Source organism: Oryctolagus cuniculus, chromosome 7 (genome assembly GCF_051225735.1).
Source record: "Oryctolagus cuniculus isolate XC-2025 breed Fujian yellow rabbit chromosome 7, ASM5122573v1, whole genome shotgun sequence".
Lineage (NCBI taxonomy): Eukaryota > Metazoa > Chordata > Mammalia > Lagomorpha > Leporidae > Oryctolagus > Oryctolagus cuniculus.
This window is the reverse complement of record NC_142873.1, coordinates 8,546,096-8,558,646: the sequence shown is the minus strand read 5'-3', so window position 1 is coordinate 8,558,646 and position 12,551 is coordinate 8,546,096. Positions and strand designations below refer to the sequence as shown.

General features: G+C 52.4%; 1 pseudogene; it reads right to left on the bottom strand.

Moving 5' to 3' along the window:
* Positions 1 to 6,945: 6,945 nt before the first annotated feature.
* On the bottom strand, positions 6,946 to 8,484 carry LOC100348077 (cbp/p300-interacting transactivator 1 pseudogene; annotated as a pseudogene).
* Positions 8,485 to 12,551: the final 4,067 nt, after the last annotated feature.

The window sequence follows — 12,551 nt, the reverse complement described above, 5'->3', positions numbered from 1 at the left end:
GAGTGTGTGTTCCTGGGGCAGATGGAAGGAGGCTGTGGCGTGGCCAGAGACAATGTTATGGAGGAGGCAGCACTGGAGTAGGACCTTGAAGAAAATTATAATGGGTTGCTAGGTGGACAGAGGGCTGAGAAGGAAGCTCCAGGCAGAGGGATGGGTGTGAACAGTCGTGGAAAAGTGGGAGAGCAGGTGGCCGGGTTGAATGGGAAGGTGGGGATGTGTCTGCACAGAGCTGTGGATTGGGAACAGCGGCAGGGGCCTGGCCTCAAAGCTTCGTGTGCACCCACCAAGCTGGGGTTGGGAGCCCAGGGAGAAGGCAGATTTAGAGAAGTGTGGGATCAGGCGGAGAGGGTGGGTGGAGGCTCTCTCAGCCCGAGGATGGCTCAGAAGGGAGGCTGAGGGTCTGAACCAGGCCATGACAGTGTGGGGAAGGGGAGACCAGCAGCGGGTTTGTAGGAGAACCAATGAGACCACTGTATCCCAAGGGCTGGAAGGCCCAAGAGGCTGCCTGTTGGGGTAGAGGGTGGCATTTTATTTTTATTTATTTATTTTATTTTTATTTTTTTGACAGGCAGAGTGGACAGTGAGAGAGAGAGAGACAGAGAGAAAGGTCTTCCTTTGCCGTTGGTTCACCCTCCAATGGCCGCCGCGGCCGGCGCGCTGCGGCCGGCGCACCGCGCTGATCCGATGGCGGGAGCCAGGAGCCAGGTGCTTTTTCCTGGTCTCCCATGGGGTGCAGGGCCCAAGCACCTGGGCCATCCTCCACTGCACTCCCTGGCCACATCAGAGGGCTGGCCTGGAAGAGGGGCAACCGGGACAGAATCCGGCGCCCCGACCAGGACTAGAACCCGTGTGCCGGCGCCGCTAGGCAGAGGATTAGCCTATTGAGCCGCGGCGCCGGCCAAGGGTGGCATTTTAGTAAGACTGAACACCCCAGGAGGGTGGGCAAGGCCTTGGGGGGTGGGGGTCCAGGCAAGCAGCGTGTGCATATGAGCCAAGGGTGATTAATTTATTTACTTGAAAGCCAGAGTTACAGGGAGAGGGAGAGGGAAAAGGAGAGGAAAGGACAGGGGAGAGAGAGATCTTCCATCTCTGGTTCACTCCCCAAATGGATGTAATGATTAGGGCTGGGCCCAACCGGTACTCACAAGGGATGCCGGCATTGCAGGTGGAGGCTTAACCTGCTGTGTCACAGCACTGCCGTGCTCCTGTGGGGGCCTGGTGGGCATTCTGTGTGACCAGGGCTAACTGCCCGGGAAGGCCCGGCCCCACGCTTCCCTCAATGGGCGTGAACACGTGGAGCAGCTCAACCCCAGCCCTATCAGCTGGAGAGTGCCAGTCAGTGGAAAAGGATCTACTTCCTTGGCCATAATTTCTCCTCTCTATCCCCGAAAGGACTTTGTACTGCCCATGACCTTGGAGGACAAACTGTCCTTGGGGAGACATGGGGAGAGCTCCAGATGTTTCGGCGGGGGGGGGGGGGTGGTGGAGGGAAGCTCCAAGGGTTAAAAAGCAAGCACACGGGGATGGACAGGGAGATTAGTGTCTCACAGGGCATGTCATTCCTGGGCCATAAGAACAGTAGAGTAAGAACTTGAGCTCACAGGGGCAGGCATTAGTCACAGTGGCTGAGACGCCGGCTGGGGACCATCAGAGTTTGGTTCCCGGCACGGCGCCTGACCCCAGCTCCCCGCTAACACACTCCCTGGAAGGCAGCAGTGATGGCTCAAGCACTCGGTCCCTGCCCTCCCCCGTATCGTGGACCCACGTTGAGTTCCTGGCTCCAGGCTGCTGTGGGTATAACCAGAGGACAGAACTATCTGTGCATGCATGAGCTCAGAGGAGAGGCTAGTCAGCAAGGAGGGCAGGGCGTGGGTGTGGCTTTTGTTTTAAAAATCTCATTTGCATACAGTGAAATGAGCTCCTTTGGTGCACTTTACATCCATGTGACTCCTGGAAACCACTCCCACCCACCCCCTGCCGCCGCCAGGGTGCCGCACACGGAATGGTTCCAACATTGGTGTCCTGACCTTCCCTCATCCATGAACTCTGATAGCTACTGATCTGCTCTCTGCTCTGTATTGTTATCTTTTCCAGGATGTCACAAACATGGAATCATGCAGTACAAAGCATGTTGGGAGTGTTCTGCAGTCAGCAGAACACATTTGAGATTTGTCCACCTGGTGCACAGATCAATAGCTCATTCCTCCTCATTACTGAGTCGGAAGAAACAGTTTACCCCTCACCCACTGAAAAACATCTGGGTTATTTCCAGCCAGGGCGAGTGTGAACAATGCTGGTATAAGAGTGTTTCAATATATTAATTCATTTTCCTGAAACGGACATTTAAGATGAACCCAGTATTTTTACAAGAAATTTTAAATTTCATTTTCACTTTTTAACTTATGTATGTTCCTTCTTATTTGAAAGGCAACAAGATGGATAAAGAGATAGATGTTCACTGTTCACTTTCCAAATGCCCACAACAGCCAGAGCTGGCCCAGGCTGAAGCCAGGAGCCTGGAACTCCATCCAGGTCTTCCACATGGGTAACAGGGGCCCAACAGCTTGAGCCATCATCTGCTGCCTCCCAGGGTACTGTACGGTAAAAAGCTGGCCCGGAAGCAGAGCCAGGACTCAAGTCATGCTTTCTAATACGGGGAAGCAGTACCTTAACCACGGGGCCAAATGCCCATTCCTGAATCCAGTTTTTGGCTATTAGGAATACAACTGCTACGAACATTCTTTTCTATAGGTTTCTATACATCTCTGGTGGACCCGGCACCCATTTCTCTTGGGTATATACCTAGGAACAGAATGGCTGGCTATGTTTAGCTATCGTAGATACTGCCAGTTTTCTAACTGTGACCAATTTTTAGGTCCAGCAGCAACATGGCAGGTGTACAATAGCTGTGCATCCCAACACTTGAGTCCAGAGCGCTGTATTGTCAATTCTTTTCATGTTAGCTCTTGTGGTCAAAGTCTAGTGGTATCTCATCATGGTTTTAATCTTCAATTCCCTGCTGACTAATGCTGTTGGGCACCTTTCATATGGTTATTGGCCAGATCAGGGAGAAGATAGACATTGGCCCAGGGCAAAGATGCTTTTTAGGGGGCATGGCGGGGACGAGAAGGGCAAGTAGCCCTTTTAAAGCTCTCCTACAGGCCTAGGATTTTGGGATGAGGCTGGGAGGTTCTGGGCAGATGGTCCCCCCCATGAAGGTCCTACAAACTCTTTCCTAATTCTCTCCTTTTCCACAAATATTAGAAGAGGAGTTGGGATTCAGACGCCACCCGCTCTGCCTCCTGGGCTGTGTTATGTCTGTGTCAGCTGTATCTATATCATTTGCCTTATGTACATGTAGTCTAATTATCCACAGAAACAGTTATTGAAGGGAAATGGATCACAGAAAACTTTCAGAGTCACCATCTGGGGCAGGCACTTAGCCCAGCAGTTACGATGCCGGTTGCGGTGGCCTGGTTTCAGGTCCTGGCTCTGGCTCCTGACCTCAGATTCCTGCTGATGCAGACCATGGGAGGCAGCAGTGACGGCTCATAACCGGGTCCCTGACACCCACGTCGGAGACCTGGATTGAGTTCCTGGCTCCTAGCTTTGGCCCTGGCCATTGTGGGCATTTGGAGACTGAACCAGTGACTGGGAGTGGGCATGCACTCTCTGTCCCTCTACTTCTAGAAAAAGCCAATAAGTCATAAGCTTACAGATAAATACACCTTCGCAATGTGAACACAGCCATGCTGTGACCACCCAGGCCAAGAAATGGGACGTTATCAGCACCTCAGGAGCTCCCACTGCCCCCTCCCACCCTCCCTCTTCTTTGTCCTTCTCAAAGGTAACCACTCTGCTGGCTTTCTAAAGCAATATAGAGAGCCAGCGCTGTGGTGCAGCGGGTTAACCCTCTGGCCTGAAGTGCCGGCATCCCATATGGGCGCTGGTTCGAGACCCAGCTGCTCCACTTCTGATCCAGCTCTCTGCTATGGCCTGGGGAAGCAGTAGAAGATGGCCCAAGTCCTTGGGCCCCTGCACCCATATGGGAGACCTGGAAGAAGCTCCTGGCTCCTGGCTCCAGATTGGACCAGCTCCTGCCTTGCAGTCAATTGGGGAGTGAACCAGCGGATGGAAGACCTCTCTCTCTCTCTCTTTCTGCCTCTCCTCTCTGTGTAACTCTGACTTTCAAATAAATAAATAAATATTTAAGAAAAAAAAGTAACAGAGATGAGTTCCGTTGTTGAACTTGACACAGATGGCTACGGAAATGGAATCGTGTTGTTTGGTTTTTCTGCTGTTTGGCTTTTCCATTCAAGGTTGGGTTTAGCAGTGTCGTGCACATGGCTTCTCATGCTTGTGGGCCATCTGTTCTTCCTGCTGCAGGGGCGTCCATTGTGTGAACACATCACGGTGTTGCTATGCAGCCACTGCTGCCGGACTTTGGGCTTGTTTATAAGATTAGTATCGTGGGTCCTGTCTGCTGGTGCACACTGCACACACCTCGCTTACAGGCCTGCATCTGGGGTTGCTGGGAGCCGGGGAAGTAGCTGCCTCTACTGTGCACCTGAGCTCCTGCTCCTCCTCTCACCGTCGTCAGCTCTCAAACTCTAGCTACTCTGGTGGGAATCACTGCCCTTCAACAACTGAACTGTAGCAAGCAGTGAAGGGGGTTGGGTGCAAGTCCAACCCAGTTCCATCTACACAGTGCTTCCCGAAAGCGGGGAGGGGCGTGGTTCCGAAGAACACAGCTGGCTCTGTCTCCACAGCCACCCCCAACGACTGGCACTGGGGTGCTGCCGTAAAGCCGCCACCTCCAATGCCGGCATCCCATGCGAGTTCTGGTTCAAGTTCCGGCTGCTGCACTTCCCATCCAGCTCCCTGCTAGTGTGTCTGGGAAAGCGACAGCTGACCCAAGAGCCTGGGTGTGGGGAGAAACTCGGACTAGACTGTTACTGGAATTAAGACTTATTCTATGCATCTGCTCTCCCACAATATGGCGCTGGGAGAGGAGGAAACAGCTTCTACACAGCTGCCTCCAGTTCGACCAATAAACTGTAGGACCTGCTCCTGATTGGAGGAGAGCAGCGTACTCGGCGTGTGGGTAGCAGAGTTGGGATTGGTGGAAGAGGACTATAAAGGAGGAGAGAGACAACATGCACCAGGAACATCTATCTGAAGGAACACCTGTGCAGCCCCCGAGAGAGCCGGCCGGCGGTGTGCCGCTCCCCCGCGGAAGTGGGGAAAGTGGCAGGGGGAACCGCCCTTCCACGGAGGTGGAAGGGACGGTAGCCAACCCGGGAAGAACCAGCAGCAAACCCGGGGAGGGCTGAGCAGACGAAAGAACAATGCAGGGTCCTGTGTCGTTCCTCCGCGAAGAGGGGGAGCGACACCTGGGTTCCTGCCACCCACGTGGGAGACCCTGGCTTCAGCCTGACCCAGCCCTGGCTGTTGCAGCCGTTGGGGGGTGGAGGGAGTGAGCCAGTGGATGGAAGAGCTCTCTCCCTCTCTCTCTCTGTAATTCTGCCTTTTAGATAAATAAATAAATCTTTAAGAAAGCCACCCCCAGTATTCACCTCTTCAATCCATAGGCTGTGGGATATTATTTAGTAATTCTGTCCACCAGTGAGCAGGGAACTGCAAATTAATTTATTTTAATTTATTTTAATTTACTTGAAAGGCAGAGTTGCAGAGTTATAGGTGGGGGAGAGGGGGATTGATGCTTCCATCAGCTGGTTCACTCCCCAAATGGCCACAACGGCTGGGGCTGGGCCAGGGCTGAAGCCAGGAACCTGGAGAACTCCATCCAGGTCTCCCACGGGGGTGGCAGGGGCCCAAGCACTTGAGCCATCTTCCCCTGCTTTCCCAGACACACTAGCAGGGAGCTGGACGGGAAGTGACGGAAGTGGAGCAGCCGGGACTTGATCTGGTGCTCCTACGGGATGCCGGCATCGCAGGCGGCAGCCTAACCCGCTGAGCCCTAATCCTAGCCCTAAAGCTGTAATTTAATTTCTAAATTAAGTACAAACAGAAATAGTATAGCTAAATAAGTCAAGTTCAGGGCTTGGTGGGCTCTTGAACCTTTTAAAAGCAGGTTGGCTTTTCCCAAAGACAACACATAATTCATATTTAAACGGACCCAACACAGAGCCTGGGACAGGGTAGACACTCAGTCTCATGATTAAAAATAGCACCTTAGGCTGCCCTGGAAGGGAGTGGCTGCACAGGCTGCACCCGTGTTATTAAGCAGCGCAGTCCCGTGGCCACGGCTGTCAGAGAGGCGTGCCAGGGCTCTCCTCACTTTCCAGGCTCACAGACAAGGATCAGCAAAGGCTGTGAGGAGGAGGGTGCTGGCCGAGGGTGTGCATTCCTGTGTGTGCTGGCTGAGGTGTGCGTTCCCGTGTGTATGCACTTCCGCTCCCCCACACACACACACACGCTCACACACACGAGCCTGCTGTGGGGAGCAGAGCAGACACCAACAGTGTGAAGCCCGTTCCTCCCACTCGTTGATTTCTCAGACGTGGACTCACACGTGCTTGTCCAACACTGCACGAGAGACTCGGCCTACAGAAATGGGGAAGCTACTGGACTAAGCCTGTGGCCTAGTGGACTTAGCCGGCCACCTTCGGAACACAGGCTCACAGCACATACAGTTTGCCCCCCCGAGTCAAGGACGCGTCATCCTAGACCTCAATCCTTTCCGACTGTCGCCCACGGCGGTTCTGAACTTGCCGTGACACATTCTCACTTCCCGGAAGCTCTCTCTCTCCTCACTCCAGCTCAGCTGGCTTTGGTGAGCCTGTTTGTAGCTGCAGCCTCTGGTCCTGTTTGGTAGGGTCATGAGGCCTGGAGTCTTGCTCCTTGGGGCTGACCCAAGCCTATCTATCACATACATGGCTCTGGTGAGCCATCTCTCTGGGTGAACTCACCGGCTTCCCTGGGAGCTTGCTCCTCCCTTGGTATTTTCCATGCCTTTGAGTGGCACCAACACAGACCCCATTGTTCAAGCCAGAAAACCCAGGGGATGCTTCTCTCCTCCCCGGAGTGTCACAGCAGCGCTGGGCTGCAGCACCCGGGGGTGGCCGTGGGAGTGCAGAAGGAGGCACCCATGAAGCCTGGGCTCTTATGGTTGCCTCGCACTATCACTGCGCTAATGCCCAGGGTCCCACCAAGACAGCACCAAAGCCTCCAGCCTTTTTTTTTTTTCTTTGCAAGTAACTTGGTGGCTTTATTCCTCCACCTTTAGGGGCACTTGGCATCAGCAACCAGACAGAAAGTCTGCAACGAAGTCAAACTGATTCTGCTCCAGCCACAGCTCCGGAAGCTCATTGGCAGTCCCAGCCCCACCACCAGCGACATCAGCACCTCCTCATCTACTGGGTCAGAATCAATGATAGCAGGGCCCTGGGCACCGGCAGCAGCAGGAGAGAGTGACTCCGCTCCTCCTGCCTGAGCCTCACAGCCCCAGTTTTGCAGGGCCCCTGCCTCCCCAGGTTGGCCCGGAGTGGTGGCAGCCACCCCATGATACTGGCTAGCAAGTGAGGGGTGGGGTGCACATTGAAGGGTGGGAGCTTAGTGGGAGGGGTGGCAGTAGGAGAGCCCACTGGAGATGGGGATCCCGAGGAACCAGGGGAGCCCCACTGGCCTTGGTTCCATTTGAGGCCCCGCCCCGCCAAGGGTAGTGCAGGATGGCCACTGCTTTGCGATATTTCACTCCCAGGTCAGAGTAGGCCCGCGAGCTCATCTCAGGGTGGGCACCCTCCTTCACAGGTGAGGCGCCACCCCCGACATCCAGTGCAGGCCTTGACATAGGTGGCATTTCAGAGCCTTGGCAGAGTTGGATAAACCAGCCCGAGGCGGTACTGCCAGCTGGAGCCGTTGTGCCAAGGTCACAGCGCTGGAAAGTGGTAGCAGCAGAGATCCGCAGCCAGGTCCGGCTGCCTCCGAGTCCGGCGCTCCGCGAGGCAGGACTCCAGCCTCCAGCCTACCTCGCCCTGTTGGTCCCCCTGGGACGCAGCCCAGCTGTCTCACCATCCCTTCCACTACCCACGCCTTCTCTCTCTGGGTATCCTTGGACAAGACAACATCCTTCCACCTTCTCGCACTGCCAAAAGAAAAAAAAAAGCACTGTGTCTTTCATGTGACCAGCAGACATAAGCTTCCATCCCTACAGGCCCATGCAATGGCTTTTATTGGGACAGAAGTGACTAAATGGCCAAAAATCTGAAGTTCAGACAAAGAACTAATACTTGATAATTAAATGAGTGAACTTCTACTATCTAGGTGCCAACAGCTTTGACTCACACACCCATTCATCCTTCTCCCTTACGCTTGGAAGCCTGAATTTGTTTGCAATGTAACCATTTGAATTGGTTTTCTCCGGCCCCATTGTGGTGCAGTGAGTAGAGCCACTGCCTGCAGCACGGGCATCCCAAATATGGGCGCCTGTTCGTGTCCTGGCTGCTCCATTTCCAATCCAGCTCCCTGCTTGTGTGCCTGGGAAAAGCAGTGCCACCCATGTCATCCACATGGGAGACCCAGGTGCAGCTCCTGGCTCTTGGCTTGGGTCTGGCCCAGCCCTGGCTGTTGTGGCCATCTGGGGAATGAATCAGTGGATGGAAGACCTCTCTCTCTCTCTCTCTCTCTCTCTCTCTCTCTCCCCCTATCTCTCCATCTCTCTATATATCTCTGACTTTCAAACTTTTTAAAAATTAAAAGAACATTCCCAAATGGCTGTATTGGGAAAAGATACACTTTTTTTAGACAAGGGGAAAATAGCAGAAAAAAGAGCAGGGGGAGTACATTCCCAGGGGGAGAGCTGGAGAGAAATTTGAGTGGAAACTCTACAGAAGGAAGAAGGACGCCGTGGATCGGCGTGGAAGGTGCAGAAGTGCAGCAGCGAGTGTGGACCCCACACACGACCCCCACAACAGCGAGTGTAGACTGCACACACGACCCCCGCAGCAGTGAGTGTGGACCCCACACACGACCCCCGCAGCAGTGAGTGTGGACCCCACACACGACCCCGCAGCTGGGAAGTGGAGGACCCCACACATGACCCCCACAGAGTGAGTGTGGACACCACACACGACCCCCACAGAGCGAGTGTGGACGCCACACCTGACCCCCGCCGAGCGAGTGTGGACCCCACACACGACCCCCACAGAGCGAGTGTGGACGCCACACCTGACCCCCGCAGAGCGAGTGTGGACCCCACACACGACCCCCGCAGCAGTGAGTGTGGACACCACACACGACCCCCATGGCTGGGAAGTGGAGGACCCCACACCTGACCCCCGCAGCTGGGAAGTGGAGGACCCCCACACACAACCCCCGCAGCTGGGAAGTGGAGGACCCCACACACAACCCCCGCAGCAGTGAGTGTGGACGCCACACACAACCCCCACAGAGCGAGTGTGGACCCCACACACGACCCCCACGGCTGGGAAGTGGAGGACCCCACACACAACCCCCACAGAGCGAGTGTGGACCCCACACACGACCCCCACAGAGAGAGTGTGGACCCCACACCCAACCCCCGCAGCAGTGAGTGTGGACCCCACACACGACCCCCACAGCTGGGAAGTGGAGGACCCCACACACGACCCCCACAGAGTGAGTGTAGACCCCACACACGACCCCCGCAGAGCGAGTGTGGACGCCACACACGACCCCCACAGCAGTGAGTGTGGACCCCACACACGACCCCCGCGGCTGGGAAGTGGAGGACCCCACACACAACTCCCACAGCAGTGAGTTGGACGCCACACACAACCCCCACAGCAGTGAGTGTGGACCCCACACACGACCCCCGCGGCTGGGAAGTGGAGGACACACTAGCTTTGGAAAGTGAGGGCATCAGTGCATGGAGCGCTCTCTAGGACAGACCATATGCTAGGCCACAAAGCAAGTCTCAGTGAATTCAAAAAAGTCGAAATCACACCATGCATCTTCTCTGACCACAGTGGAATGAAGCTGGAAATGAACAACTCAGGAATCTAGCACATATGCAAACACATGGAGACTGAACACGCTCCTGAACCAACAGTGGGTCACAGAGCAATCAAAAGGGAAATCAAAAATTCTTGGAAATGAATGAAGCTGATAACGCAACACATCAAAAGTTATGGAATACTGCAAAAGTGGTATGAAGAGGGAAGTTTTTTTAAAAGATTTTTTATTATTTATTTGACAGTTACATTATTATTTGTTTGACAGAGTTATTTGATGGAGAGAGACACAGAGAGAAAGGTCTTCCATCTGATGGTTCACCCCCCAAATGGCCGCAACAGCTGGAACTATGCTGGCCCGAAGCCAGGAGCCAGGTGCCTCTTCCTGGTCTCCCAAGCAGGTGCAGAGGCCCAAGCACTTGGGCCATCCTCCACTGCACTCCCTGGCCACAGCAGAGAGCTGGCCTGGAAGAGGAGCAATCGGGACAGAATCCGGCGCCCATATGGGATGCTGGTGCTGTAGGCAGAGGATTAACCTAGTGTGCCACGGCATCAGCCCTGGGAAGTTTATAGCAATTGGTGCCCACATCAATAAATTGGAAAGGGATCAAATAAATGAGCTATTAATGCAACTCAAGGACCTAGAAAAAAAAAAACAGGGGCTGGCACTGTGGCGCAGCTTGTAAAGCCGTCATCTGCCAGCTGGCATCCCACATGGGCACCAGTTCAAGTCCCGGCTGCTCCACTTCCAATCCAGCTCCCTGCTAATGCATCTGCGAAAGCAGCGGAGGATGGCCCAAGTCCTGTGATCATTTGGGGAGTAAACCAGTGGATGGAAGACTCCCCCGCTCTGCTCTCCTTCTCTTCTGTGTAACTCTGACTTTCAAATAAATAAATAAATCTTTAAAAAAAATCATCTCAAAATCGATCAACGATCTAAATCTATGACCCAATACCATCAAATTACTAAAAGAGAACATTCAGGAAACTCTGGCAGACATTGGCATAGGCAAAGACTTCTTGGAAAAGACCTCAGAAGCACAGGCAATCAAAGCCAAAATTGACAAATGGGATTACATCAAACTGTGGAGCTTCTGCACTGCAAAAGAAACACTCAGCAAAGTGAAGAGGCAACTGACAGAATGGGAGAAAATATTTGCAAACTATGAAACTTATAAATGGTTAACATCCAGAATCTAAAAAGGGCTCAGGAAACTCAACAACAAAACAAACAGTCCAATGAAGCAATGGGCAAAGGACTTGGACAAGCATTTTTCAAGAGAAGAAATTCAAAAGGCCAACAGACACATGAAAAGTGCTCAGGATCACTAGCCATCAGGGAAACGCAAATCAAAACTACAGTGAAGTTTCACAACAGCCCAGTTAGAGTAGCTCCCATATAGAAATAAACAAACAATATATGCTGATGAGAATGTGGGGAAGAAAGGACCCTAATCTACTGTTGGTGGGAATGTAAACTACTACAGCCACTGCGAAAGACAGTATAGATTCCTCAGAAATCTGAATATAGACCTACCATGTGATCCAACAATTCCACTCCTGTGAATTTACCCAGATGAAATAAAATCAGCGTATCAAAGAGTTATCTGTACCTTCAGGTTTGTGGCAGCTCAATTCACAATAGCTAAGATATGGAATCAACTCAAATGTCCATCAACTGACAACTGGATGAAGAAATTGTGGTATAAATACACTATGGAGTACTACTCAACTGTAAAAAAAAGAATGAAATTCTGTCTTTTGCAACAAAATGGATGCAACTGGAAACCATTACACTTAGTGAAATAAGCCAGTCCCCAAAAGACAAATACCATGTGTTTTTCCTGATCTGTGATAACTAATAGAGACCAAAAAATGTAATGTATAGGAAAGAAATTGAAATTTTGAGATTTGATGATTGTTTACAGCCCTTTTCTCTTCTGTTGAGGAACACTGATCTTTTTTCTGCTTTTTTTTTTAACTTTTTACTTAGTGTAGGGTTAATCTTACAAAGTAAACTGAAAGTAGATCATTGTAAAAATTAAGAGAGGGAACAAGAGAGGAAGGAGGAGGAAGGGTGGGATTGTGGCCAGGATGGAGGTTAGGGTGGGAGGTATCACTATGTTCCTAAATCTGTATATGTGAAATACAGGAAATTTGTCTACTTAATAAATTAAAAATAAATTGATCCCCTGGTATGCCATTAAATCTTGGGAAGCGTGACCGTCACAGAGGGCTCCAGGCGCAGGCACAGCACAGTTCTACCGAAGGCAGAACACGCGTCGTTTTGTTCCGATGCATATGTTCAACGATTCGCTTCTTTTCTGCCAGCTGACATAGTCTGGCAGGATTTTCATCCAATCGTTCCTCAAAAATATGTTGAGAATTTACTCTGTGCCAAGTACTGCACTAGAGGTTGGTGCACAAAAGTGAACAAAACACAAGACCATCTCAGCCCTGGGAAATTCTACAGCTCCCAGTGCAGTGCCACAAGTGCTAGGGTGGATGTGAGCCGGGGGCAGGCGGGACATGGGCGATGCATCCATCTGAAAAGTACCCCCATCAGAGCACCAAGGAGTCTTTTAAAAATTAAAAATG